Raw genomic sequence first — 25,584 nt, forward strand, 5'->3', positions numbered from 1 at the left:
ATATTTTCTTTTGTTTTACACATGTATGGCTTTATTTTTTTTTATTTCTATAATAGTAGTAAACTCGATATAATTTCACTCAAGATAATAATTAAACTCGGAGCTAATCACTCACAACCAATAACACTTTTAACCTTTTTTTCAACTTTAATTTTCTCTCGCGATGCGAAATTTTTATTCACTTTTACCGATGTATTAATTTTCGTTTGCGCTATAATTTATTTTTAGCAATGATAATTTCTTTATTTTATTTATTTTTCTTATATAATTTTCAAATATATAGATGTATATATTTATTTTTTTACTGCTGTACCTAATTACTGACTCTTTGCTGAGGGGTAACTCAGCTACAAACCGAAAAGCAAGCCGGTGCTCGGTAGAGTGATTTTGTACTTGAAAAAATTTTAAGATGCAACCATGGGGTCCGAGTCAGGGGAGGGGGAATTTGCAGCGTCTTACAAAGTGTGAGATGTCCCGTTGACGGAACTTAATTTAAGTCTATGTTAATTGTGGGTGTCACCACGCATAGGAAGATCATTGAAAAATTAAGTGGGGAGCCGGAAAGAATAAGGGAATGAGAGACATGAGAAAAAGAAAACTGGTACGATTTTTGTACCTCTTAGCTGCATCTATCCTGGTTTCTATTATAAGAAATGGAATAGCTATTCCTCAGGATGTTCAGCATGAATTTTAAAAAAAAAATTTTTTTTTTTTTTTTTCAATTTTTTTCGACAATCTTTTTGATCTAGAAAATGAAGATTATCGGTAAAAAAAACATTTTCAAATCGAAAAAATGAACAAAAGCCGAGAAACTACCAATTATGGTGATTTTTGACAAAATCAATAAATTTAAAGCTTTGGGGCACTAAGAAAGAAAAATCGCAGCGATTTGAAATTTCCAGGGTTTTTTCAGGACACTTTAAGGTTGAAAAACAGACGAAGATATTCTTTGTTCATCCGTTATATCCAAATTTATAGCAAGATTTCTGAATATCCTTAAATTTGTGAATTTTGACCTGTTTTTTACTAAACAATATCGCTTTAAAAAAATTTTTCTATCAAATGCCACTAATTTTGCCTTATAGAGAATGTTTTCCAGTTTCCAAAACCCTGCTTTCATTCTTTGTACGACCAATACATCCGGAGTTATTGATTATCAAAGCCAAAATAGACTTTTTTGCTTTGATCAATGATAACTCGGCGCCAAATCGTCGTACAGACTTTTTTAGGCCGCCAAATTAAAGGGGATAGAATTTTCTAGAAAAGTCATACGGTCGGATTATTCAAAAAAATTTATTGACGCCCATAGAGGTAGTGAAAGAGCAGCAAAAATTTTGAAAATTTTTTTTACGTTGGTTGTCTTATGATTACTCTGAAACCGTACATGATAAAAAATTTTGAAGTCCAGATCTAAAAACTAGAAACTTGAGGCTACAATTAGCTTTTTTCACTTTTCTTATACGATCATTTTTCACCGAGTTACAGCATGTTGAAAATCACCTAAAAATTTCGGATTTTTTTTTCTATCCCTCAATTTTTGTGACCAGTGTACATTAGTTTTTGTGACAGATAGTTGAAATTTACTACATTTAGTGCCTATAAATAGCAGGTTATAAATCCGCGTTTATTTATTTGGTAAGAATGTGTTGAGTATTTGTTGAAAATTAGAGAGAAGTCGGTAAGTGGACGAATTAAAATGATGATAAATTTTGTCACAAGATGGCTCGTTAAGTTACTTCGATTTTTTTTGGTCGTTTGCTATCGCACATGTAACTAACAAATATCTTTTGATCCGATGATGACGTCACTATTAGAACAATTAGGTATCTATTTTATCAGTTGTATCTTATCTAATATTTTTAGCTGCCGGCTATAGGCGCTAAATGTCGTAGATTTCAAGTGTCAGTCACAAAAAATATATTCTGATCATATATAAAAAGATATATTCATGTTGTGTATCGAAAAAAAAACTTTCTCATTCGTATGGCCAACTCCAATTAAATTTTAATATACTCTTTAAATTGCAGTTAAAATTTCCAAAATTAATTAATTTGATGCGAATCTATATACCCTAGGCCGCGTCATTTCGGAGCAACATTTTTTTTTTTAAGTGCATGTGGAAAAAATCATAGTTCAACACAAAAAAAAAAAATTTCGCGCAAGAAAAAAAATTCTATGTCGATTATAGACCTAGCTCATTGAAAAATTCGATTTTCCCATTTAAATAACACGAGAAAAATTTTTTTTTTAGCTTTAAGTATGGTTAACTCATTAAACAAATCAATAGATCGAATAGACTAATACATATTTTTGTAGAAAATTGAATGCTCTACAAAAAAGGTCTCTTATCATTTTTCGATAAATCTATCTGTTCAAAAGTCATTGGAGGTCGAAGTAAAGTTGGAGATCTTTTTACTTTTCCGGCGAAACTATCAGACTTATCACAAAATGATAACAAACACAAGTTTAACGTTAAATAACTTTTGAAGGAGTTATTTTATCAAAAATCCACAAGAAAACTTTTTTGTAGAGCGTTCAATTTCCTATCAGAATATGCTTCGATCAAATTTTTACACTCATTTGTTTCTGAGAAAAAAAAATTAAGAGTCAAAAGTCCAAAAATCCCATGTTATTTAAATGGAAAATATAAGATGATTTCGGCACGGTTTAATGTAAAAATTGAGAGCCTGTGTGTTGGATATTTTTTTTTAGGTCATAAACTAAAGATTCAGGGGGCGATCGGTAAGTAAAAATCGATTTGGGAAATAACGGACACCCTAAACATACCTTAATATAAAAAACATATAAATTACATATATGGAATACATATATTTTCTACTGTATATAATTTTATATTAAATCGGCCACAATCTCTGTATGATTTTTTATAATCCACAATGTAATATATCATCTATTTTTTTGTTGCAAACATATATGATTTTATATATTTTAACTGTATATTGTTTTTTCATACGGCAATCATCGAAATAATTTGAATTTTGTTCGAAAAATCAAATTAAAAAATAGAAGGGCCTTCTGAATAATTTTTTTGTAATTTTTTCTGAAAACCACATTTAAAAACGAAGAAAATAAAAAAAAAAGTTTTCGTTTAGTCCATTATTGGACAGATGCTGGCAATTCAAAAAAAAATTATTTTAATCATAAAACAATAAGTGTAGAAGGAATATTTTTAAATTGCCAGCATCTGTTTAAAAATGGACCGAACGAAAACTTTTTTTTTTGTTTTCTTCGTTTTTGAATTTAGTTTTCAGAAAAAATTACAAAAAAGTTATTCAGAAGGTCCTACTATTTTTTAACTTGATTTTTCGAACAAAATTCAAATTATCTTGATGATAACCATTTAAATTTATTGTTTTTTTTTTTTTTCCAAATTTAAAAGTTCTCTGAGCACTCTCAAAAACTTTAAGCATGGTGTTATGAGAAATAAGGCTAGTTGTAAAAATTTTTTTTCAATTGGGAAAAAAATGTAAATCGACAAAACACCACTCTGAAAAAATTAGAGGATTTGCAGGAAATGTCAAAGTTTTATGTAAAAAAACATTCAAAAATCAAAAATGGTAAACATTTAAAAATTCTTGATTATTTCCAAAAATCTACAAAAAAACAATAGAAATAGGTTGCAATAATTTTTTTTCAAAAAGTAAATTAATAACAAAAATTTTGAAAAAAAGTCCCAATCAGTCGAATTTTGAAAAAGTTATAGCTATTTAAAATAAAAAAAGCCATTTTTTTCAAAAATTTATAACTTTTTTTTGGATGGGTGAAAAAATTTGAAACAATTAGGAGAAACATTTTTAATCGGATAGAAGAAGAGAAAATTTTCAGCCGAATCTAAAGGGGTGGGGTTCGAAAGTGGTCGATTCGGCATGGAATGTCCCATATACATTAAACAAATGTTAAAAGAAAACAAAAAAGATTTTTTAAAAATGACCAACTAGACTACACCCTTAATCTTTTCAAGGTTATAATTATTTCACTACAATTTTCCTCAATAAACTTTATCTTTGCGGATCTGTTATGCTCTTATCTACCGGAAATTTCGACTAGAAGCCTAACGGATTATTAAATTTCCATGTAAGGTGGCTATAAGTATGAAAAACCTTTGGAAATTAATGGTTCACTATACTTATAAGTAACATGTCAATAAAGAATTCCCAATTTTTTTCGAAAATTTATACAGAAAATCGAAGAAAACATTTAATTAAAGGGTACACTGAGAAAACAATTTTATTGGTAATGGTTATGTCATGTCATATGTCAATGGTTTACTTAGATTGTTTCTAAGTAAACCATTATCAAATATTAATAAACGGCTTATTAACTACTAATAAACGGTTTATTAACATTAATAAACGTGTTTATGAAATATTGATAAACAGTTTATCAAATATTAATAAATATGGACACAAATATCAAAATTATAAATAATTTTTGCAAGTCTGATTTTTTTACTAATTTCTCCATAGCACTTTATTTCGTATCTTTAGTTATTGTTTAAACAAGTATGAAAACAATTTATTAACTGTAACACGTCTATCAAACAGTATGTTAGGTTAGGAGATACGACGTCTGAAAACTGTACAAATCTCACATATCAATAATTAATACAAGTTTATCGAATATAAATAAACTTATACCAAATATTGATCAGCGCCCTATCAAATGTTAATATGATTTTAGTAATATTTAGTCGATTCAAACGATCAATATTTAATATGTGTATAGACTCATATTTAATAAATAAAGTCGAATATTTAATATACATATAATATACATATAACTTATCAAATTTTTATAAATCGCTGTGTCAAATGTTAGTAAACTTTTTTTTCAATGTACAGTTACTTTATGAAAACAGTTGTCATTTAAAATAATGATTGAATATAGCAATTGTATTTGTTTAAATATATCTGTTGCATACATTTTATTTTTAATCACTTATCATTTAAATACAATGGCCCATGTATAAGATTGAAAAGCGAAGGCTTTGAATTGATTAGTGCCTGAAATATTGATGAAATTTTTACACTTGATGCCATAGTATTTCTAGCTTGTTTTAATAAAGTACTCGTTGACGTCATTTTACCTTGGTCCTCTTGACTTGTAACGAACTCTATAAACTACAAAAATTAATATCAAAGTGATATTATTATGAAAATTCTTTTTTTTCCCATAATTTAACTTATATTATACATACTTTATTATACTGATCTCGGTTTTTTATCCTTTCACTAAATTTTTCTGCTATCCAATCAATTTGATGTAACATACTACTTACATTGAGACTGTAAAATAAATTAATATCTTCATTCAATAAATTTTATTGTTATTGAATAATTAAGTTAAATAAAATTTTTAATAAAATAAGTTTCAAAAGAGTTTGAAGAATTTGATTTAAATTTAATACATCGAAAAAAGTTCACGTGGAATTGTATGGGAATGTATACCGAAAAGAATAGGTATTTATCGGAATCCATGAAGAAATCTATTAAAAATTGTTTTCGTACATAGGAATCCATTATGGAAACTAGGTAACTGTATTCCTGTATAAGAAATTCGTACCCTAGTGAACTTCGCTGGCTTTTGTAATAAGTCGATGATCAATTTACAGCGGAAAGTATTTACCAATATTATCCCGAGGGAAAAGTTGATCATGAATCAATAGTGGTCAATAATACCTTCAGATTTGACTTCCTTTAATACTTCCGACCATTCAACAGGGCTGTCATCCTCATACAAACGTGATAGGGCATCTGGTCCCTCATTCTCGTGTCCACGACGGTGCTCTATGGTAATCTGGTGGGACAGCAACTCCATTGCCCATCTTGCGAAACGACTGTTGGGGTCTCTTAAAGTATATAACCACTTGAGAGAAGCGTGGTCAGTGACCACGGTGAAAGGTGCTCCCTCAAGGTAACATCTCAGCTTACGTACAGCCCATACAACTGCCAAACACTCCTTTTCAGTGGTTGTATAGCGGGTCTCTGCACCCCGTAGCGGACGACTCAAACAAATTATCAGATATTCCTTATCTGTTTCTGGATCCTTCTGCAAAAGGAATGCCCCCAATCCGGTGTCACTCGCGTCTGTATACAAGACATATGGCAGCCCTGGGTTTGGTATTGCTAAAGGTTTAGCCTCGATAAGTGCTTGTTTAAGTTTCTGGAAAGCCTCTTCTTCTTCTGGTCCCCATTTCCACTCTGTATTTACACTACAAAGTTTATTGAGTGGTCCCTGAACTTTTGCCGCGTTCTGTAAATGGCGATGATACCAGTTAACGAGTCCACAAAAACTTCGTACTTGCTTCCGACTAGTTGGACGAGGTAATTTTATGATCGGAGCAATTTTTTCAGGATCCGGGCGTAAGCCCTCGCTGTCCACAATGAAACCCAGGAATTTGACCTCGGATCTGGCAAACTTACACTTCTTTGGATTGATTAATAAGCCAGCTTCACGAAATACTTCAAAAACGAGTAAAAGTATCTGCTTATGTTCTTCATATGTTGCGCTGATAATGACCCAATCATCCAAATAGGCAAAGACCTTATCGATCCAAGCTCGAGGTAAATTCCTTTCATGTATTAGATGTATAAAACGGTCTCGAAGCTTATCCATGGCTTTCTGGAATGTAGATGGTGCTCCAGATAAACCATATGGCATTCTTACCCATTCATACTGTCCGCGTCCTTCAACTGAGAAGGCAGTTAAAGGAATGGAATCTTCCGCCATTAAAATCTGATGAAAGGCTTCGGTTAGATCCATCGTAGTTATGATGACAGCTCCGTGTAAAGCACTCAATATCCTGAGCATGTTAGGTAGTGGGTGCGCAGGTAAAACTGTCCATCGATTAATAGGTCGATAATCGACGCAGAATCGCCAGTCTCCATTCGCCTTATGGACCATTACTGGTGAACATGACCAAAAACTATTGCTTGGACGTATGTAACCTTTCTCCAGTAGCTCGTCGATTTGTTTATTAAGTTCTGCTGTTATTACAGGACTCCTCCTATATGGACGCACCTGTATGGGCTTGACCCCGTGTTGAAGAACTATTTTATGTTGTACCAAATTAGTTAAGCCTTGTTTTGGGAGTAGTTGAAATTTATCCAATTCCACCTTGAGAAATTTATCGAAGTCAGCCTCCTGACTAGAGGTTAATACCTGACATCGAGCACGCTGTTCGTTGCAATTAATTTTCTGAAACTGATAAAATTCTTTCGTGCCATCAAACCTCCATGTTTGACTAGCACAATTGATTTTGACACCAAATTGTAAAGCAAAATCCATACCCAAAACAATTGAATGGCTTAAATCTTCCATGACGCTGAGATACTGTTCTCCAGCGACAGAACCAATTTGAATTATAAAAGGTGCACCACCTATTGTCTTGCACGCTGTGTGGTTGGCCAGAAGAACTCCTCGACGCTGAGTGTCATCCTCTTGTAGTTCTCCTGAACTAAATTGACATATTTTATTATACACAGCCGAGTTTATGTAGGACCTCTCGCTGCCTGTATCAATTATCCCGTTCAGCTGGATCCCAAACACCCAGACAGACACTGGTATTCTGGCTGTTATTGCTGGCGGACGAGAGCCAGTGCCAGATAAAAATCTAGAACGGGAAGCAATTTTATTAATAATGTGAGAGGGTAGATGTTTACCTCTTAATATTTCAGGCAGGAAACCAGCTCGAGAAGTTTCAGGTGACGTTGGTACACTGGAGGCTTGTTCTCCTTCGAGATCAGACTCCAATCCTGAGTCTAGTTCATCCTCCCACGGTTCATCAGGTTCTTCTGGATCTGTTAGTGGTTCCAATCCACACAAATAGGGCGTGCCCTCAATATTGATAGCACTTGGTTCTTCATTTTCATCGGTACCGACTGGAGAAATTTCGATATCATGTGCACTTATCGGCGTATCTTCAAATAATTTTATTAAATTTTTAACCACCACTGAACTCTCTGTAGATGATAAATTATTAATATTTAAAAGATCAGAATAATTTAAATTTAATCCAGTAGACTTGAAGGTCTCTGGCACAGTATGGTCATCTGGGGACCGTTCTTCTTCGCCTAAGACTTCCCCCAGATGTACCTCGTCATTAGTTAAAATAGGTAAATCCTCGAAAACACTAAAACCATTAACGTTTTCAAATAAATTACAAAAACTATTAAAACAAGTTTCTGAGGATTCGGAATTATCATTTCCATTAAAATTACTAAAATTATTTACACAAAGCTGATTTTTATCAGCAACGAAATTATCACTACTACTAAAATTACTATTTACAGGAGCCTGTTCAATAACAGAACTCGTTTCAATTAAATTACTCATATTATTTACAATAGGCTTGGCCTTAATTTTACCAGCTTTACCACTCATATTTTTATCTGTTTTATTTTCAAAGAACTTTTTTGAACGTTTCACTACGGAAAATTTTAACACGTTTGATGAGTCCTTCATTTCCAAGCAACAGGGGACGTGATTGTCATCGTCTGCCCTTAAATTTAAATCTCTACCCTTTTGAGGGACGTGAGTATCAACGCCAACTTCATTATCAATACCATTTCGTACACTGGGGACGTGAATATCATCGCCAACCCATATATTATTAATGTTTACCGCTTCAAGAGTTTGGGGGGCGTGAAAGTCATCGCCAACCCCTTCTACAACAATTTCATTATATTGGGGGGCGTGAAAGTCAACGCCAACCCCACCGGACAAATTTTCATCAACCTGAGTGACGTGAATGTCATCGCCATCCTCAGCTAAAAATCTCATCTTAAATCTTTTATACCTCCTCATACTCCCTGGACTCATTTTCCGTCTTCTTTTCCGGATTCCCGAACCTTTTACGCCCCTTCTCCTGGGGAACCACCAGGAAAAGGGCGTGGCCCGTTTAAATGAACATTTTGATTATTATTATTATTATCACTACTTGGTAAAGCTGGGAAATTTTGTGGAATTAATTGTCCCGGATTACGATCAAAATTATTATTATTATGATTATTATTTCGCGGATGGTTATTAAAATTATTATTATTATAATTATTATTTCGCGGATAATTATTAAAATTATTATTATTATTATTTGCAGGACCATTATTATTATTATTATTAGGTCTCACTAAATTTTGACGCTGGAAATTATTAGGATTTCGAGATCCATTTCCAGGCGGGAAACCTTGGATTGCAAAGCAATCCTGTCTGAGGTGGCCAATTTTATTGCAGTATGTGCATATGTCAACTCTCGGGTTAATACATTCCCTGAACCTGTGGCCATTCTGACCACAGTTATGGCAGGGGAATGTATTAGGATTGACCTGAGGTCTTAAAGAATTATTGCGAGTTCCTTGACCGAAACTTGGTCTCGAGTAATTGTTTCTGACCCCAGTGTTTTGGCGATAAGAATATGGATAATTTATCGTAGGTTGGGACGGTTGTTGGTTCAAAGGTGGAGCAAAATATTGTTGGGGGGCTTCCCCTGTACTCAACAAAAATTGAGGTTTGGTGGTAGTTGAACTACCGACTGAAGCACAAACAACAAAACCACCAGTTGGGTTTTCTTTAACCTCCTCGATGACTAGAGGTTGTTTTATCGACCCAGTATCTATACAAATTTCAGTACCAGCCAATTCCTGAAGAGCTAGGAACCTGGATTTCTCCTTGGGCTTTGGTACTGATTTATTGAAAGTTTCAGAGGATGATGATCTGAATAATCGCTTACTCTCTTCCATTGACTGCGTGGCTTCATGTAGAACCGTCAAAAAAGAATCATAATCGCGGACTGATCTTGCGAATACCAACATTCTCAATTCACTTGGTAAATGATTTTGAATGCAGGTAATCTGTTCTTGCTCAGATGGTGGTGAGCGCATTTCAAAATATTTTTGTTGCATTCTGAAGGTGAAATCCACCATGGATTCACCCTCAGCCGGCTTCATGTGTACTATTTCCATCAGCACTTGGGTGTCGGTTTTAGATGTGCCAAACACACGAAGGAATTCCCTTTTGAAATGTTGGTAATCAGTCCAGCGTAGGAAATTGGTGTCAAACCACTGAGCAGCTTTACCTTCCAATAGGTAACTCATTATTCGGGTCGCGTCAGATTCTGCCCAACCTTCTCGATACATTCTGGCCTCTACTGCAGCGATAAATCCATTTGCGGATAAATCTGCCTGTGGATATCTCAATGTCCACAGCTTGAGGTGTTGTCTAATATCTCGCCATTTCCTCTCATCTTGATTGCTGTATTCTCGTGGCGAGAATGTCTCGGGCCCATTTCCCCGACTTGATTGGCCATACACGGGGTTTCCCGTAAACCTATTATTAAAATTATTATTATTAAAATTTTGAGAAGTTGTGTCAATGTGATCCTCCAGAAAAACCTCATTTGGAACGTTATTTTCATAATTGCGAGGGTCGTTCATTATATTTTGACATTGAGGAGCGGGTATGGCTGCACGACACCCCCCGTCACCAAAACTGTTAGCCATCTGGTGAACAGTTTGAGGTACAGAAGGAGCAGCCCCAGTTTGATTATTCAATGAGAACCGTTGAAGAAGGTTCATGACCTCGCTCATTGTCATAGTCGGTTCACCACCTGTTGGGACCGGTACTGGAGCAGAGCCAGGTGAAGAAGCGGAACCTGGGACCAACACGGCCTGAACACGACTAGTATCTTCATTTATAGGGTGATTTCCCTGGTTGAGGATCGGATTTGATAGTAAACTTCTTATTGACAATTGGTTTCCGTCTAAATTTTCTCTCTGATTTGAGTTATTCTGATTCGAATTCAAATTCATATTCAAATTTTCCGGACTTTGACTATTTGAATTTAAATTTAAATTTTGGTTTAGATTTTGATTTAAATTTAAATTTTGACTTTGATTTAAATTTGGATTTAGATTTTGATTTAAATTTTGACTTTGATTTAAATTTGAATTTGGAATCTGATTTGAATTTAAATTTTGATTTTGATTTTGTCGGTTTTCTATTGAATTTAAATTTGAATTTGGGATAACAATTAAGTTTGAATTTACATTTGAATGTGAATTCGGATTTGAATTCGAATTAGAGAGTTGGTTTGAGTTTATATTGGGAGTAGTACTATTTAGCGTGTTCATATTACCCGTGCTGTTGGATGTAGGGATAACCCCAGTAGACGACGTTATCGGGTGTATCCCGGAGCTAGACACCGTAGTTGTAGGCCTTGTTATTGTAGCCGTTGTTACTTTTGTCGACGTTACTGCTCTTGTTGTCGACGGTGCTGGTGGTGAATGTGTGACTCTTGGTGGTGTTGTCACCATAATCTGTATGTCGTCATCTCTTTGGCTATTCGACCTCAGCAATCGTTTACTATTTTGGCTGGTACTCGACATCTTGTTGATCTTCAGGTTTATATGTCACTCGCACAATATGAACACTAATCACTTTCTCACAATAAAAGATTATTAATTTAAGTAAAAGAAAATTTTACCGATGCTCAACGAAAGGATAATCCCTTGATGACACTCTCAAATTTTATTTGTTAAGCCTAAGTCCTAAGACTTTATTTATTCTGGCTTATTATAAATATGGCAAACTTAATTAATGTAATTATCGTAATCCGTTACGAACTTTATGTATTTTATTTTTGTTTTTCTATCCGGTAATTTCAATTTTATTTCTATCAATAAATTACACTACAGGATTAGTTGTATTTACTTAAATATTTTATCACAAGGTTTATTCCAACAAGTAATTTATTTATAAATTTTGATAATAAATTGACGCGTTAAAATTTATCGTTAAAATTTTATCATAGAATTCAAAATTATGGACTTAATCCTTATCCTGTAGCGTCAATTTATTTTTACTTCCGGCCGAGAAATGAGTCATACGAACTAGACGATATTTTTCCCGCGCTTTTTCATTAGATTTTATGACCAAAATTTTTGATACAATTTCTAATATAAATTTATATGCAAACTATCGACAATTTCCGACCGATTTATGAGTTGGTTTATTTGGCAAGATTATTATTTTATATGTTCCAGATCTTTGTAATAAATTTTAATCAATTGAGGATCGATCCTTATTTGTCAAACACGTTTTTAGGAGAATAATTTCCCTTGAAAGATTTTTCCAAATTTTTAATTTTCAAATTTTAATCTTCAAATTTTAATTTTTGAATTTTAATTTTCAAATTTTATTTTATTTTATTATTTTTTTTTTTTTTTTTATTTTACCTTTTTTTTTTAATTTTTCCACTATCCAAATCTATCAGACATTTGCAACTAAACGTTGGGCGCCATTGTAAGGGTATGCCCTTGCTTCCCCGTACCAGGAAGTTCGGACAATCCTCCGGTAGAAAATTGAGTGTTCGAAATTTTCGGGTTCTGAAATGTCTGACGTAGCTGAGTACGCAGCTCGATTTGGAATAGGGGAAAAGGTTGTTAAAATAGTGTGACAATGATTCTAAATTTAATTGTGGCTTTTTTATTATAAATACTTAATTAATTGTTTAATATATACACTTAATGCTAAATTTAATTATAATTAACAATTAATAAATAAGAATTTTATAGTGTGGTTTTACTGCGTATGCGCCGCTTCCGTTTCACCGGGATACCAGTCCCAACTTTAATTTATATAATTTTTCTTAACAGATTTAATTATAATATTATTCCCGAGTCTTTTATTTAATTTAAACAAATAAAGAATCTAACGTTGTCGAGGGAAAATCCTGACAACTAAAATTTACCGGCAATAAATTTTCACATGCACAGGAATAGAAACTAATTTTTACGAATTTAATAAAAGAATTTAGCATAAAAAGACGATAAAATAAATGAGGGGATCTCCTCCACGTGTTTGACAAATGTAAAATTGTAAGTTTCAAAAAACCTTTATCCAGAATAACTTACGTCGACCTGTCCCAGGTGCCTCGGGATGTTGGACATCTTGGTGGAAAGAATAGCAGGATCTTTTCCTTCCAATGCGAAAATTACTTAGTGGAACTTAGACTGAAGATATAATACTCACAATCTGTGGCGTCTGCCTGAATAATAAACTTTATAGATATTTTAATGCGATGGAAAATTTGAGCGACTGCTCTGTTCGACAAGTAGATGTTAATTAATTGTTGGTTGGGTTGTCTAGTGACGAGGTGTCCAGTCTACCCCCTACCGTTGCGCTTGTTGAACCAAGTTCGACGCAAGGGCGGGTGCGCAGCAAAAAGGGCGCGAAATTTAATTTTTTTGCTGACCTGGCAGTCGATCACCAGGCCACCCCGTTACAATTAGTAGCACGTGTATGCCTGGAGTAGGCGAGAAAACAGCCTCCCCTAAAACGGAGGTGGACTTCGGTCCCGTTACATTAACTAATTTATGAGTTAGCCTAATCAGTTGACTCATTTTATCTGAAAACGCATTATAAGAATTCAATAAAAATTTATACTGAATACCTGTATGAAATTTTTGAACATTTTCTCGTTTTCCAGACATAACTGATAAAATAGCGTCAGTAACTTGATCTGTTAAAAGTGTTAAATTATCTGCAATTGCTAAAAGTAAATATTTTTCAATTAAATAACGATTATCAGTACATCCTAGATATTGATATCCTGGTTATTCAAGAGGATTAGCAAGATGTGAATTCATAAAATTTTCCCAAATACTTTCATCGGAAGCTCTGAGACCATTACAATAAATCCTACTTTATTCACTTGAAGCAATTCTAAATAAATTTAAATCAGTTAAAGTCGGATAAATTACTCTAAAGATGGACCACGAATGTGAAATTTTGAAAAAATGAATTTTTTTGCATATTTCGATAGTCTTTACCTTTAAAAATAACATACGAAAATTTCAAGTGCATATATCGAATAGTTTTTTTGAATTATAGCCACCTGAAGAGTAGCCACTTTTCGATACTCGAGAATGCATTTTTTAAAATTACTGCAGTTATAACTCGAAGACAAATCATTCGATCGATTTAATTTCAGCTTCTTTTATATATGTTTCTACGTACTATGGACCTCCAGTTTTTCAATCATATCAAAAATGTAATTTTGGCAGGCCAGAAATTATCAAATTTTCGCGCGAAATTTGAAATTTTATTTATAAACTTCACCATTTTGTTAAATCCCAATTTTTTCTTAGCCCGAGGGTCATGGTTCGGGAAATACCTCCTAGTTTAATGAATTTTTTCATTTTTTTGATTTCATGCACTGTAAAGGTCGCTATCACTGGGGTCGCAGCTGTGGGGAGAATTTTTTTTCGAGAATTAAGAGATTGTGAATAACTCGTTGAGTTTCGAATTTTTTGGTCTAAAAATTTTATCTTGTATTCATTTTAGTAGAAAATCCGAAGTAAAATCGACCTTCACTGGGCTGATAATAGAATAGAACTTATTTTTTAATAAATTTAGTATATTAGAAAATATATTAAAAATGAGTTGGCTAAAAAAATCCTAGACAGAATATTTTTAAGTATTTTTTGAAAAATGATTTTTCTTACCTCGGATCTCTCTGTCACTCATGTCCACACGCGTGAAAATTTAAATCTTTAAAATTCGCCAACCTCTATTAGGACCAAATTTTTTGCAGGCAACCCTACATCAACGTGTTCGCAATAAAACAGCGTTTATGTCGATATAAGATTTTTCCTATTATTATGACTAGTGAAAGTAACTGGCATCGACATACCTAATTACACCTGCCGACCCAGTAGTGTGTCCAGGTAAATAATAGACAACCCAACGTCTGCACATTCTATATGTTTTATACTTTCAGTCAGGATAAAATTTTTTTTTATTATCTTGATGTTGCAAAATTTTATGAATTACGGAAGTCTAGATCATTTTATTAGAAATTGCCCAAAAAGATATCAGACTACTTATTAAAATTTTCCATCTCGTCGATTACCAAATGTTCCGCCAAATCAGATAAAATATACTTGATGTCAAGAAATAGAAGAAACCTCGGAGCAAACTTCACACTCAGAGTCAACAGTGCCGTCGGACAGCGAGATCATACGGTCCCGGCAGACACAGGAGCATCCGTCAACATCATCAAATTAAATTGTACTGTTGGATTCCCTGTAAGAGAAGTAAGCGCAGAAATTACCGGAATCAATAATATTCCAATAATTTGTAATCAAAAATGTCAGGTTACCGGTGATAAAGTGGATCATATTTTCTTAGTTGTTCCCAACGACTTTCCATTGGAAGAAGATGGTATTGCAGGAAGACCGTTCTTAGAAAAAGGAGACGCGATAATATTGACAAAACAACGAACGATAATTTTTAATAGCAATCAATCTCAAATTTTCCAATTCAAATGTAATCACTCAAAAAAAAACGAAGTAATGTATTGAAAGAAAATACTCAACTTTCTCTCATCTTAAAGGCTAAAGAAAAAAACGAAATCTGGGAAATTATTGATTCATACCAGGATATTTTTTACTTACCAGGTGATCCATTACCTACTACAAGTTTAGCTGAACATACAATAGAAACAACCGATGAAATTCCAATAAATGTTAAGCAATACAGATTTCCACCTGCTCATCATGAAGAAATAACTAGACAAGTAGAAGAGATAAAGAAAAATAGAATAATTGAAAATTCGAATTCACTCTACAACTCGTCCTTATGGGTTGTGCCAAAAAAAAAGACGCATCGGGGAAACAAAAATGGAGAGTTGTAACAGATTTTAGAAAATTAAATGACAAAACTATTCAAGATGCTCATCTATTACCTAACATCGAAGAAATTTTAGACTAACTTGGAAATTCAAGATATTTTTCTGCCTTTGACCTTGCAAGTGGATTTCATCAAATTGCTCTGAATCCAAAACATCGAATGAAAACGGCGTTTAGTACTCCTTAGGGACACTTTGAATATTTGAAGATGCCATTTGGATTAAAAAACACTCCTGCAACATTCCAAAGAATGATTGATAATGCGTTGCGAGGACTTATTGGACAAATATGTTTTGTTTATCTCGACGATATTATCATCTATGGGAAGACATCGGCCGAACACAATGAAAATTTGAATATCCTTTTCCAGTGACTTAGTAAAACTAATTTGAAACTTCAACCCGATAAATGTGAATATTTGAAACAAAGACTATAGTGAAAAGGCAAAAACATTAACAACTTTATTACAGAAAAATGTAGAATTTCTCAAATATTTGAGATATTATACTTAAGTATTGCTGAACAATTCAAGGAACTCCATGTTGATCATAATGGGTGTGCTCAATTAACTGGACTTCCTAAAAAAGAAATAGAAAAAATATGGAAAGAAGTATTTAGTAGAGGAAATACTCTCATAATTCTGCATGATAAAGAGAGAATAATTCCACAGAATGAAGAAATTGAAAAAATATTGAAAGAAAACCATGACAGCATCCTAGGAGGTCATGGTAAAATAAAGAAAACTTATTATAGAATCTCTCAGAACTATTTTTGGAATACTTTAAGAAAAAAGGTTGAAAATTATGTAAAGAAGTGTCAATTGTGTCAAAAAAATAAAGTGAACAGACATCCAACTAAAATGCCAATGATAATCACTGATATTCCGAAGTGTTTCAATGATAAAATTGCTATGGATATTTGTGGACCTTTACCATTAACAGAGAGACGTAACAAATACATTTTAACAATTCAAGACTGCTTAATATTTTGTGGGGAAACCGATTCAGAACATGACTGCTTTTACGGTGATAGATGAATTTTTGAAACATTACGCAACTTATTTTAATTTTCTACGTAATATACTAACGGATAGAGGTACGAATTTCATGAGCGATTTAATAAAGAATTTTCAAATATGTTAGGAATTAATCACATTACAACAACAAGTTTTCATCGTGAGAGTAACGGCAGTCTAGAAAGGAGTTATCAAGTACTAAAAGATCATCTGCGTCACTTTTCCAATGAAAACGCCTATGACTAGGATAGAAAGATTCATCTTGAAAATTTATATTATAATACTTCCAAACATGAAAGTACAGGGTTCACACCGTTTGAATTAGTTTTAGACTTAATCCTAAAGGTTTATCATCACTAAGGACTAATAATATTACATATGAAGAATATTTATCCGATCTACAAGGTAAAATAAAGAAGACGGTTGGAGAAAGAAAACGAATTACGTTAGAACGCCAGCAAAGATCGAAAACACGGTATGATAGAATGATAAATCCGAAGGAGTTTAAAGCAGGTGACCTGGTATGGTTACGAAAGGAAATTAGTTCAAATGAGAAGACTAACGCTCTTAATTTGCCGTTTGAAGGGCCTTATGAAGTAATCGAAAAATAATCTGACGTTAACTACAAATTAGAAAAAAGAAATAAAAATACAGTAGTGCATGCTAATGAATTAAAATATGCTAATATCAATTTGTTTCAGAATCCTAATTTACTTGGTCAAATGAGAGGGTAAGAATTACGAGGAACTAAATTTTTCTACTCTACCAAATGTTTACATGGAATATTTGGGAGATGTAAGGTTTTTTGACGAAACCTACAATATTGTATCCTATTTTAATCTTGATGAATTATCATTTTAAGAATCGGAAATCTTGAGAAGCATCAATAAAGTCGACTCAATATGTCAAAATAATTGCACAGAAACACGATTAATTTTAAGATTAACAAATCAATTAGAAAGTATTAGGCAAGATAAGTATAAACTATTTTCTGCTTTAGGGGTACCTAACTTGATTAGAAATAAAAGGAGAGTTTTCGACTTTGTTGGTAAAATCACTAAAATACTTTTTGGAACTATGAGTCAGGATAACGCTGAGTATTATAATTCCAAAATTGATGCAGTTCATAAAGATAATAAAAGAATTGGGGAGTTATTCAAAAATCAAATATATATTTTACAATCAACCCTACTCAAAACTGAAAGTATTTTTAGAGAGTATAATAAAATATTTGCTGACATAAACTCAAATTTCCAAAATTTTGATAAAAACATTCAACTTATTGTTGAACAAAAAAAATTGCTGCAAGAAAATTATTGGATAACTGAAATGTGTTTAGAACTTGAGTTAGGTGTAACATTCTGACTAAATGTTAATTCATATTATTTATTATTTAATTAGATAAGAATTAAATACTTCCCAGGTAGACATCATTGGAAAATCTATAGATTTCCTGTGATGTCACTGTTCGACTCTAATAGTTTTTAAATTTTGGTTGAAGGGTTTAATTTTAAATAATACAAAATTTAAAATGAATTTAAGTATATTCTACAATAAAACATTAAATTTCAAGTCAGTCGGTCACCGGACAGAGGTCCGGGGCCCTAGATGTTCGTCGGCTGACTGACTATTCTGTCTCCGCAGATCCAGTACAAAAAAATTACAAAATTATAAATCGTCCAACGTCGCATCTCAGGTTACCCTAGAGAACGTCGTCGAGGCCCGGGTCTCAAGCCTCGTCATGAGTTGAGACTACGGGCCACGACGGTGTTCGCGGAAATTCGCTTATCTGCTTTAGTTACTCTGTTGAGGAATTTTTCTTCATCAGAGTGACCAAAGTTTTATTATATATTGCCCAAAAAAAATTCGAAAATTTATATTTAAATATAATTGAAGCCAGAACGTAACACCTCCCGACTTAAGTAAGTCGCGGCGCTTTAATAAAATCGGTGCGACTTCTCTCATCAATAAAGTGACTCGATATAAAGTTTAATTAATCATATAACTGACTCTATATAAACCAAAAGTAAAAGTCAAAATTTTTCCTTTTATACGGTAATGAAGTGCTTGGCTTCCGAATTTAACCCTAAACCAGAGATGCGATTATTCACATAAAATTGTAGTTAATAATAATAAACTTGAAGTGAAATTTAAAAATTCAAACTGTTGACTTTCCAACTGTTGTTGACTAACAGTGGACGTCTCTGAAAATTCTCTTCATAAATCTCAGCGTATATAAACTAGACGTTTACATACGTGAAATTGATCCAACACTAGTCAGCACAATTATAAACACATCTATAAATTCTAATACTCTTTAGTCCAAATTAAGGCTGTATTCCAAATATTGATTATTAATATTATAGTCTATGATATCAAATGATTAATATTTATCGGGAGGTAATTTTAATCTTACTTTACAGATACTATTTTTAAATATATTTATGTTGAGACAAAATCGTAAACCGTTTTTAATTAAAATTATCAGGTCAAATATACCTGTTGTACAGAACATCATATAAAATTCATTCTTTATAAAGTTCGAGCCTGAAAACATAGAATCACTAAATTCATAGCTTACATTACTATAATAATGTTTATAAAACCTTTGATGCCTTTTATTTTGTTGATTATTTTCCTCTTTATCAATCCACGAAGTCGAGTAAATTTTCGAACCCAATGATTGAGCATAATGATTTTCTACTTTATTCTCCTCTGAGCAATAAAGTAATTCTTGATTTTTCATTGGTTTTAAATTTACTAAATCAACGCGGTCATATTTACTTATATGCTCGATCTCAAAGACTTTATTGGCTTGGATCGGCATAACTTCATTTTCCGTGGCTGCGAAAACAACATGCTCGTCAACCCGGTTATTTAAATTTTCGGCTCTCCATAAATTTTGAGCAGACCGAATTATATCAGCTCCTGACATAACAAGTACAGGCAGCCCTTTACTGACACACGCGTGACTCGAAATATTTCCATTAAAACAATTAAAGTCAATCATTGGCTTCGAATTACATGAAATTTTATTTAAATTATTTGTATGTGATACGTTTCCATGCTCAAATCTACTTGAATTTACTGCTGTCCTAACACAAGCAGTCTTGAATTCATCAGATTTTTCTGATCCATTACAAACGTCGGAATTTATTTTTGGATTTAATTTTCTTTGAAGCTCGCGTAACGCGACTTCATTTTCGCGACGGGCTGTCAATTTCAGGGACTCAGATTCTACCATAGGTAGAATCCTGCATCCGTTTTATGCTTGCTCTCGAAACGCAATCAATCGAGCTCGTAAATAATTTTGTGAATTAAATTTTTCTCGAAACTCGCGTATGGCGGCTTCGTTCAATAAATGAGCTTTTAATTTTAGGGACTCTGATTCTGCTGAAGGTAGAATCTTATGTCCAGTTGATTCTTGCTCTTTTAATGCAAGTAATCGAGCCCTTATACGAATTTGTTTCTTCATAATTTTCTGGAGTTTCGTCTCCGACCCCGGAACATTGAATTGATTATTCATCTTATATTTAAAATTACATAAATTTGAAATAAAGTAAAATTATAAATGAGTTTCAAAATCAAACTCATTATGGTAAATCCGTTAGAACATCACTTAATATTCTAATCAAAAGAGCATAGTTATTGATGCCTATTTAAAATAATAACTATTAGTGCTGTACAATTTGGCCGACTAAACCGGCCATAAAGTTTAACCAGGTTAATTAGTTCATCGGCCAGCTGGTTAATCCAAATTAACCGGTTAAACCAATTAACTAGTTAACCGGTTAAATTAGTTAAACGGTTAACTGGTTAACCAGTTAAATGGTTAATCGGTTAAATAGTAAATTTATATTTTCCTTTATATAAATAATAAATTATTATTAAATCTTATATTTTTAACATATTTACACCAATATTTATTTATTTTATGTTTTAATTTAAGATAATTATTTATTATAGATATTTATATAACTGACTGATAATTTTTTTGTTTTTTCCTGGTGGAAATTTTTTGAACTTTCGTCTGAAAAAGTCTTTAGAACTCTAAAACTGAGTTTTTCAGACAGAAGTCCGAACAATTTCCACCAGGGTTTATATAATATTAAGTTACATTGACACAATATTTATGAAGTTATTATTAAGTAACTTAGTTATATTTTTCAGTAATGCTTCGATTTTTATACAAAAATATTAACATGTTTGCTGCATGTGGTGATAAACAACTTCTCTTTGCTGAAATTACGTTCCCTGCCGTTGAAAAAACACGTTCAGATGGTGTACTTGTCGATGGAATGCATAAATATTTCTTTGCTAATCTAGCAAGAGAAGGAAATTTATGTCTCTTTGAGCCCCACCAAACGAGAGGATTGTCTGTTTTCGGAATAACTGCTTCCGTTTTATAATTGGCAATTTCGATTGCAAATCTGTCATCATCATTTCCATCAAAACTGACACTCCTCTCAAAACTTTGGGAAAGCGTATCAGGATTAAAAAGATAGTCCAAATCTTTTTCTCTTTGGTTGATTTTAGAGCAAGATTGATTAGCAGCCCGGTTGTCATCTTCTCTTATTAAGTCTAAGACTTTTTCTTCTATTTCGGAACGATACATTGCTGTCTCTTCTCTTAAATCTTTGTATCTAAGATAAAAATTAAAAAATACATTAAGAAACAACATTTATCATGACGAAATGGGAAGCTTGATATTTAGACTTTAATAGCGCTTCACACTCAAGGCATACAATATATATCAAGATATATAGAAAAATTTCAATAATTATAAATAACCATTACCTTGGGTCCAAGAAACACGCAATCCCAAACAATTCTGGTGATTGTTCATCTAAAAATCGAGTTTGGAGTTGTTCTTCTTATGTTTCTTTTAGTAGTTGAATAGATTCCGAGTCTTGTTCATTGAGTTGTAAAAAATTCGATATAATTGAGCGTATAATTGGTCGCACCATAGCAATAGTGGAATGAGTTTCACTACTCATTAAATTTGTAGCTACATTGAATGGTTTTAAAATTTTTATAATATTTTCTAAATATGTCCAATGACACCTTCTCAAAGATAATTTTTTTTGCATTTCCAAAGATGTTGTTGATCTTTGATTCAGTACCATTTCAATAGCAAGACGTTGCTCTATTACTCGTTCTACCATTAAATATGCAGAATTCCACCGAGTCACACAATAAGTTATCAATCGATGGTTTGGTAGCTTCAGTTCTTTTTGAGCAGTTGTCAAAGCGTCAGTTGCAATGTTAGAGTGTTTGAAGTGTCCTACAATGGCACTAACTTTATGAAGACAGTCATTTATATTTTTTTCCTTCAAAGCTGTAGCAATAGCACATTGTAAAGTATGTGAGAAACAACGGACACTTTCTGCAAATTTGGGATTTCCTGGAGAATCAAGACGTATAGCAGCAACCATATTAGCAGCATTATCATGAACCACTGCAACAATTTTTTCAAAAATATTCCACTCTTTCAATGACGAAGATAAATGCTCACGTATATTAATCGCTGTGTGACTTTCGGGCATTTCCAGAGTGTCTAAAGTAAAAGAACGTAAATTATATAAATCATCAATTGCATGAACAGTTATCGTTAAAAATGATTTTGTTGAAAGTGATGACCAAGCGTCAGTAGTTATTGATATGAAAGGAAAATTTTTAAAGACAGAAACTATTTCCTTTTTCACAAAATCATATATAATATTTAAACGATTTTGAATCACTGTTCTGCTTGGTATTGTGTATTCTGGACAAACTGTCTTCACAAATTGTAAAAAACCATCACCTTCAACAAAAGACAGAGGTAACATGTCTAATGCAATCATTTTTACACACGATGCAGTAATTGATTCGAATTTAGGATTCTAAAAAAAATGGATACGATGAAAATTAATATTTCGTATTTTGAACTAAAAAATAATATAAATGCTTACTTTCCGGGAGTAATAGGTTTTTTTAGATACTCGTATTCGTTTATTTGAAGTTGCAGAATCGGAATTTGCATCACTTAAAATAAAAATGACCATGTAATTGATTTAATGTTTTTTAATATTTAGATAGAAGTCCAAAATTTTTTAATTTTATTTGGAAAGTTGTCATAGATTTAAATAAAACAACAATAAAGACAGTGTTACCTAGAATTTGAATCATCTGACTCGAGATCTTCAGTTTGGCTGTTAGACTGTACTTTATCTGCATGTTTGTTTTTCAAATGATATCTTAATGCAAAGGTTGTTTTTTTTGTATTGTAACGAGCTGGACAATATTTACATTGAGCTTCGCTACCGCTAATTGCAGTAAAATGATTCCAAATATATGACATGTCCAATTGATTTATTAAATGAACAAAAACTCAAAACTAAACACCTTCGACAATTTGAACCATCAGTGAATTCAAAAGTAATAGTGGCACTGCCTGTTGTCAGTGGTGAGTTTTGGTACTACATAAAACCGCGCGGAATTTGAAACGGATAAAAAAAACTTTGCGTCTTTTATATTATGAGAAATTATTTTTAAAAGAACAAAAGAATTATCATTCAGTTATATAAATATCTATAATAAATAATTATCGTAAATTAAAACATAAAATAAATAAATATTAGTGTAAATATGTTAAAAATATAAGATTTAATAATAATTTATTATTTATATAAAGGAAAATATAAATTTACTATTTAACCGATTAACCATTTAACTGGTTAACCAGTTAACCGTTTAACTAATTTAACCGGTTAACTAGTTAATCGGTTTAACCGGTTAATTTGGATTAACCAGCTGGCCGATGAACTAATTAACCTGGTTAAACTTTATGGCCGGTTTAGTCGGCCAAATTGTACAGCACTAATAACTATACGAATAACTCAATGAATTCAAATGAATACATTTGTTTTAAAACAAGATTACAAATAAATTAAATGATTGATTTTTTTATCAGAATTAAATATAAGGTGTTTCCGCGAGTCATTATGGAGTGTATTACGCTTTTAATGAATGATGATTTTCTAATGAATGAATGATAATGATCTGTGATCGTTAAAGACCGGCGTTAGGCAAATATATTAATTATGCTTTATTTAAACTAGTTGAGACCAGCTTTGATACCTGATCATAAAATAATAACAATCACGGTCTTACCAATTTATTGACGAGCATCTCAACTGATCTCGTTGTAAAATAAATTGATACACAATAAAACATAAATAAAACATTTCCTCAAAGTATCCACGCGATATTTTTTAGTGTAATAATAAAACATTTTGAATCATAATATCACATAAATATGCATAACTGGCTCAAGAAACTATTTTTGAATTCTGTAGCTGTATAAATTATATGAGAAAACAAAACAAACAAAAAATATAAGATCAATTTTGAATTCATTCGATTAACATAATTCAATTTAATCGATTATTTGCTAGTATTATTTGTAATTAAATAAATTTTTAATTGTAGTATCGCGTCAGTATGAGACCAATATCGAGCGACACCTTATAAAATCTATTGCAACAATAAAAATATAATAAAAACAATATTTTATAATAGGAATTATTATATGGTATACAATCGCGTTCAAATACAAAAATACAATCGCAATATAAATTTACAATATCCGTAGCATATTTTGAAAATAATAAAAATATAAAAGTAATTAATTTTTAAATAAATTTTGGTAGAATATTGAAATTCTCAAATTAAAATTATTTTTTTTTCAATTATAATGTTTTGGTGATTCGTCCAGCGGCAAGACATTTACACAGGTTTTTTTTTTTTTTTTTTTTTTTTTTTTTTTTTTTTTTTTTTTTTCAAGTTAAAAAAAAACCTTGCGAAACATAATTAATCTAGATGATCCAAACGTTTCACGATAAGATTAAACCGGTGAATACCGATCGTTTTATGCGCATTGCAAACACTCGCACATAGTTGTAAGATAGTAAAGTATTTCACCTTAACAAGAACTTTAAACGATTATATTAGATATAGTACGCGCAGTCTCAATTGACATTTTTATAAGCACTAAGCAAATTGCCATTGGAACTGTTATTGCATTGCACTTTAATATTATAATAATATTTAGTAAATAAAACTGACTTCGTTTCACATGGAATTGTCAATTGTTATTGATAATCCAGAGTTTTTGGCTTTAAATATTCAGTTTTCTATTCTTTAGGTCCCACAACGGTGGCGAAATAAAGTTATTCGATACGAATTCAACAAAACGTTACGGCGATAATAATAAATTATCTCTTTTTATTTACTACTTCTGGCACTAACACTAGCGAAACACATTTTAAAAATTCAAACGTCACTTTTATTTGACTATAGTTTCATAGCCGCCTAATATTATAAAATTATTTTCCATTTTGAAGTTTTGCAATTTATTTCACTTTTTGATTCATTCTATTTCATAGTCCGTAGCAACACTTTTCTATTATTTGTGATTGATTAAATTATCCAAGAAAAACCCAGACTTTTGGAGAGTCTCACGCATCCTACTTCACAGCGACAATGTAACATTCTGACTAAATGTTAATTCATATTATTTATTACTTAATTAGATAAGAATTAAATACTTCCCAGGTAGACATCATTGGAAAATCTATAGATTTCCTGTGATGTCACTGTTCGAATCTAATAGTTTTTAAATTTTGGTTGAAGGGTTTAATTTTAAATAATACAAAATTTAAAATGAATTTAAGTATATTCTTCAATAAAACATTAAATTTCAAGTCAGTCGGTCACCGGACAGAGGTCCGGGGCCCTAGATGTTCGTCGGCTGACTGACTATTCTGTCTCCGCAGATCCAGTACAAAAAAATTACAAAATTATAAATCGTCCAACGTCGCA

This window comes from Microplitis mediator, chromosome 7 (assembly GCF_029852145.1).
Source record: "Microplitis mediator isolate UGA2020A chromosome 7, iyMicMedi2.1, whole genome shotgun sequence".
NCBI classification, from domain to species: Eukaryota; Metazoa; Arthropoda; class Insecta; order Hymenoptera; family Braconidae; genus Microplitis; species Microplitis mediator.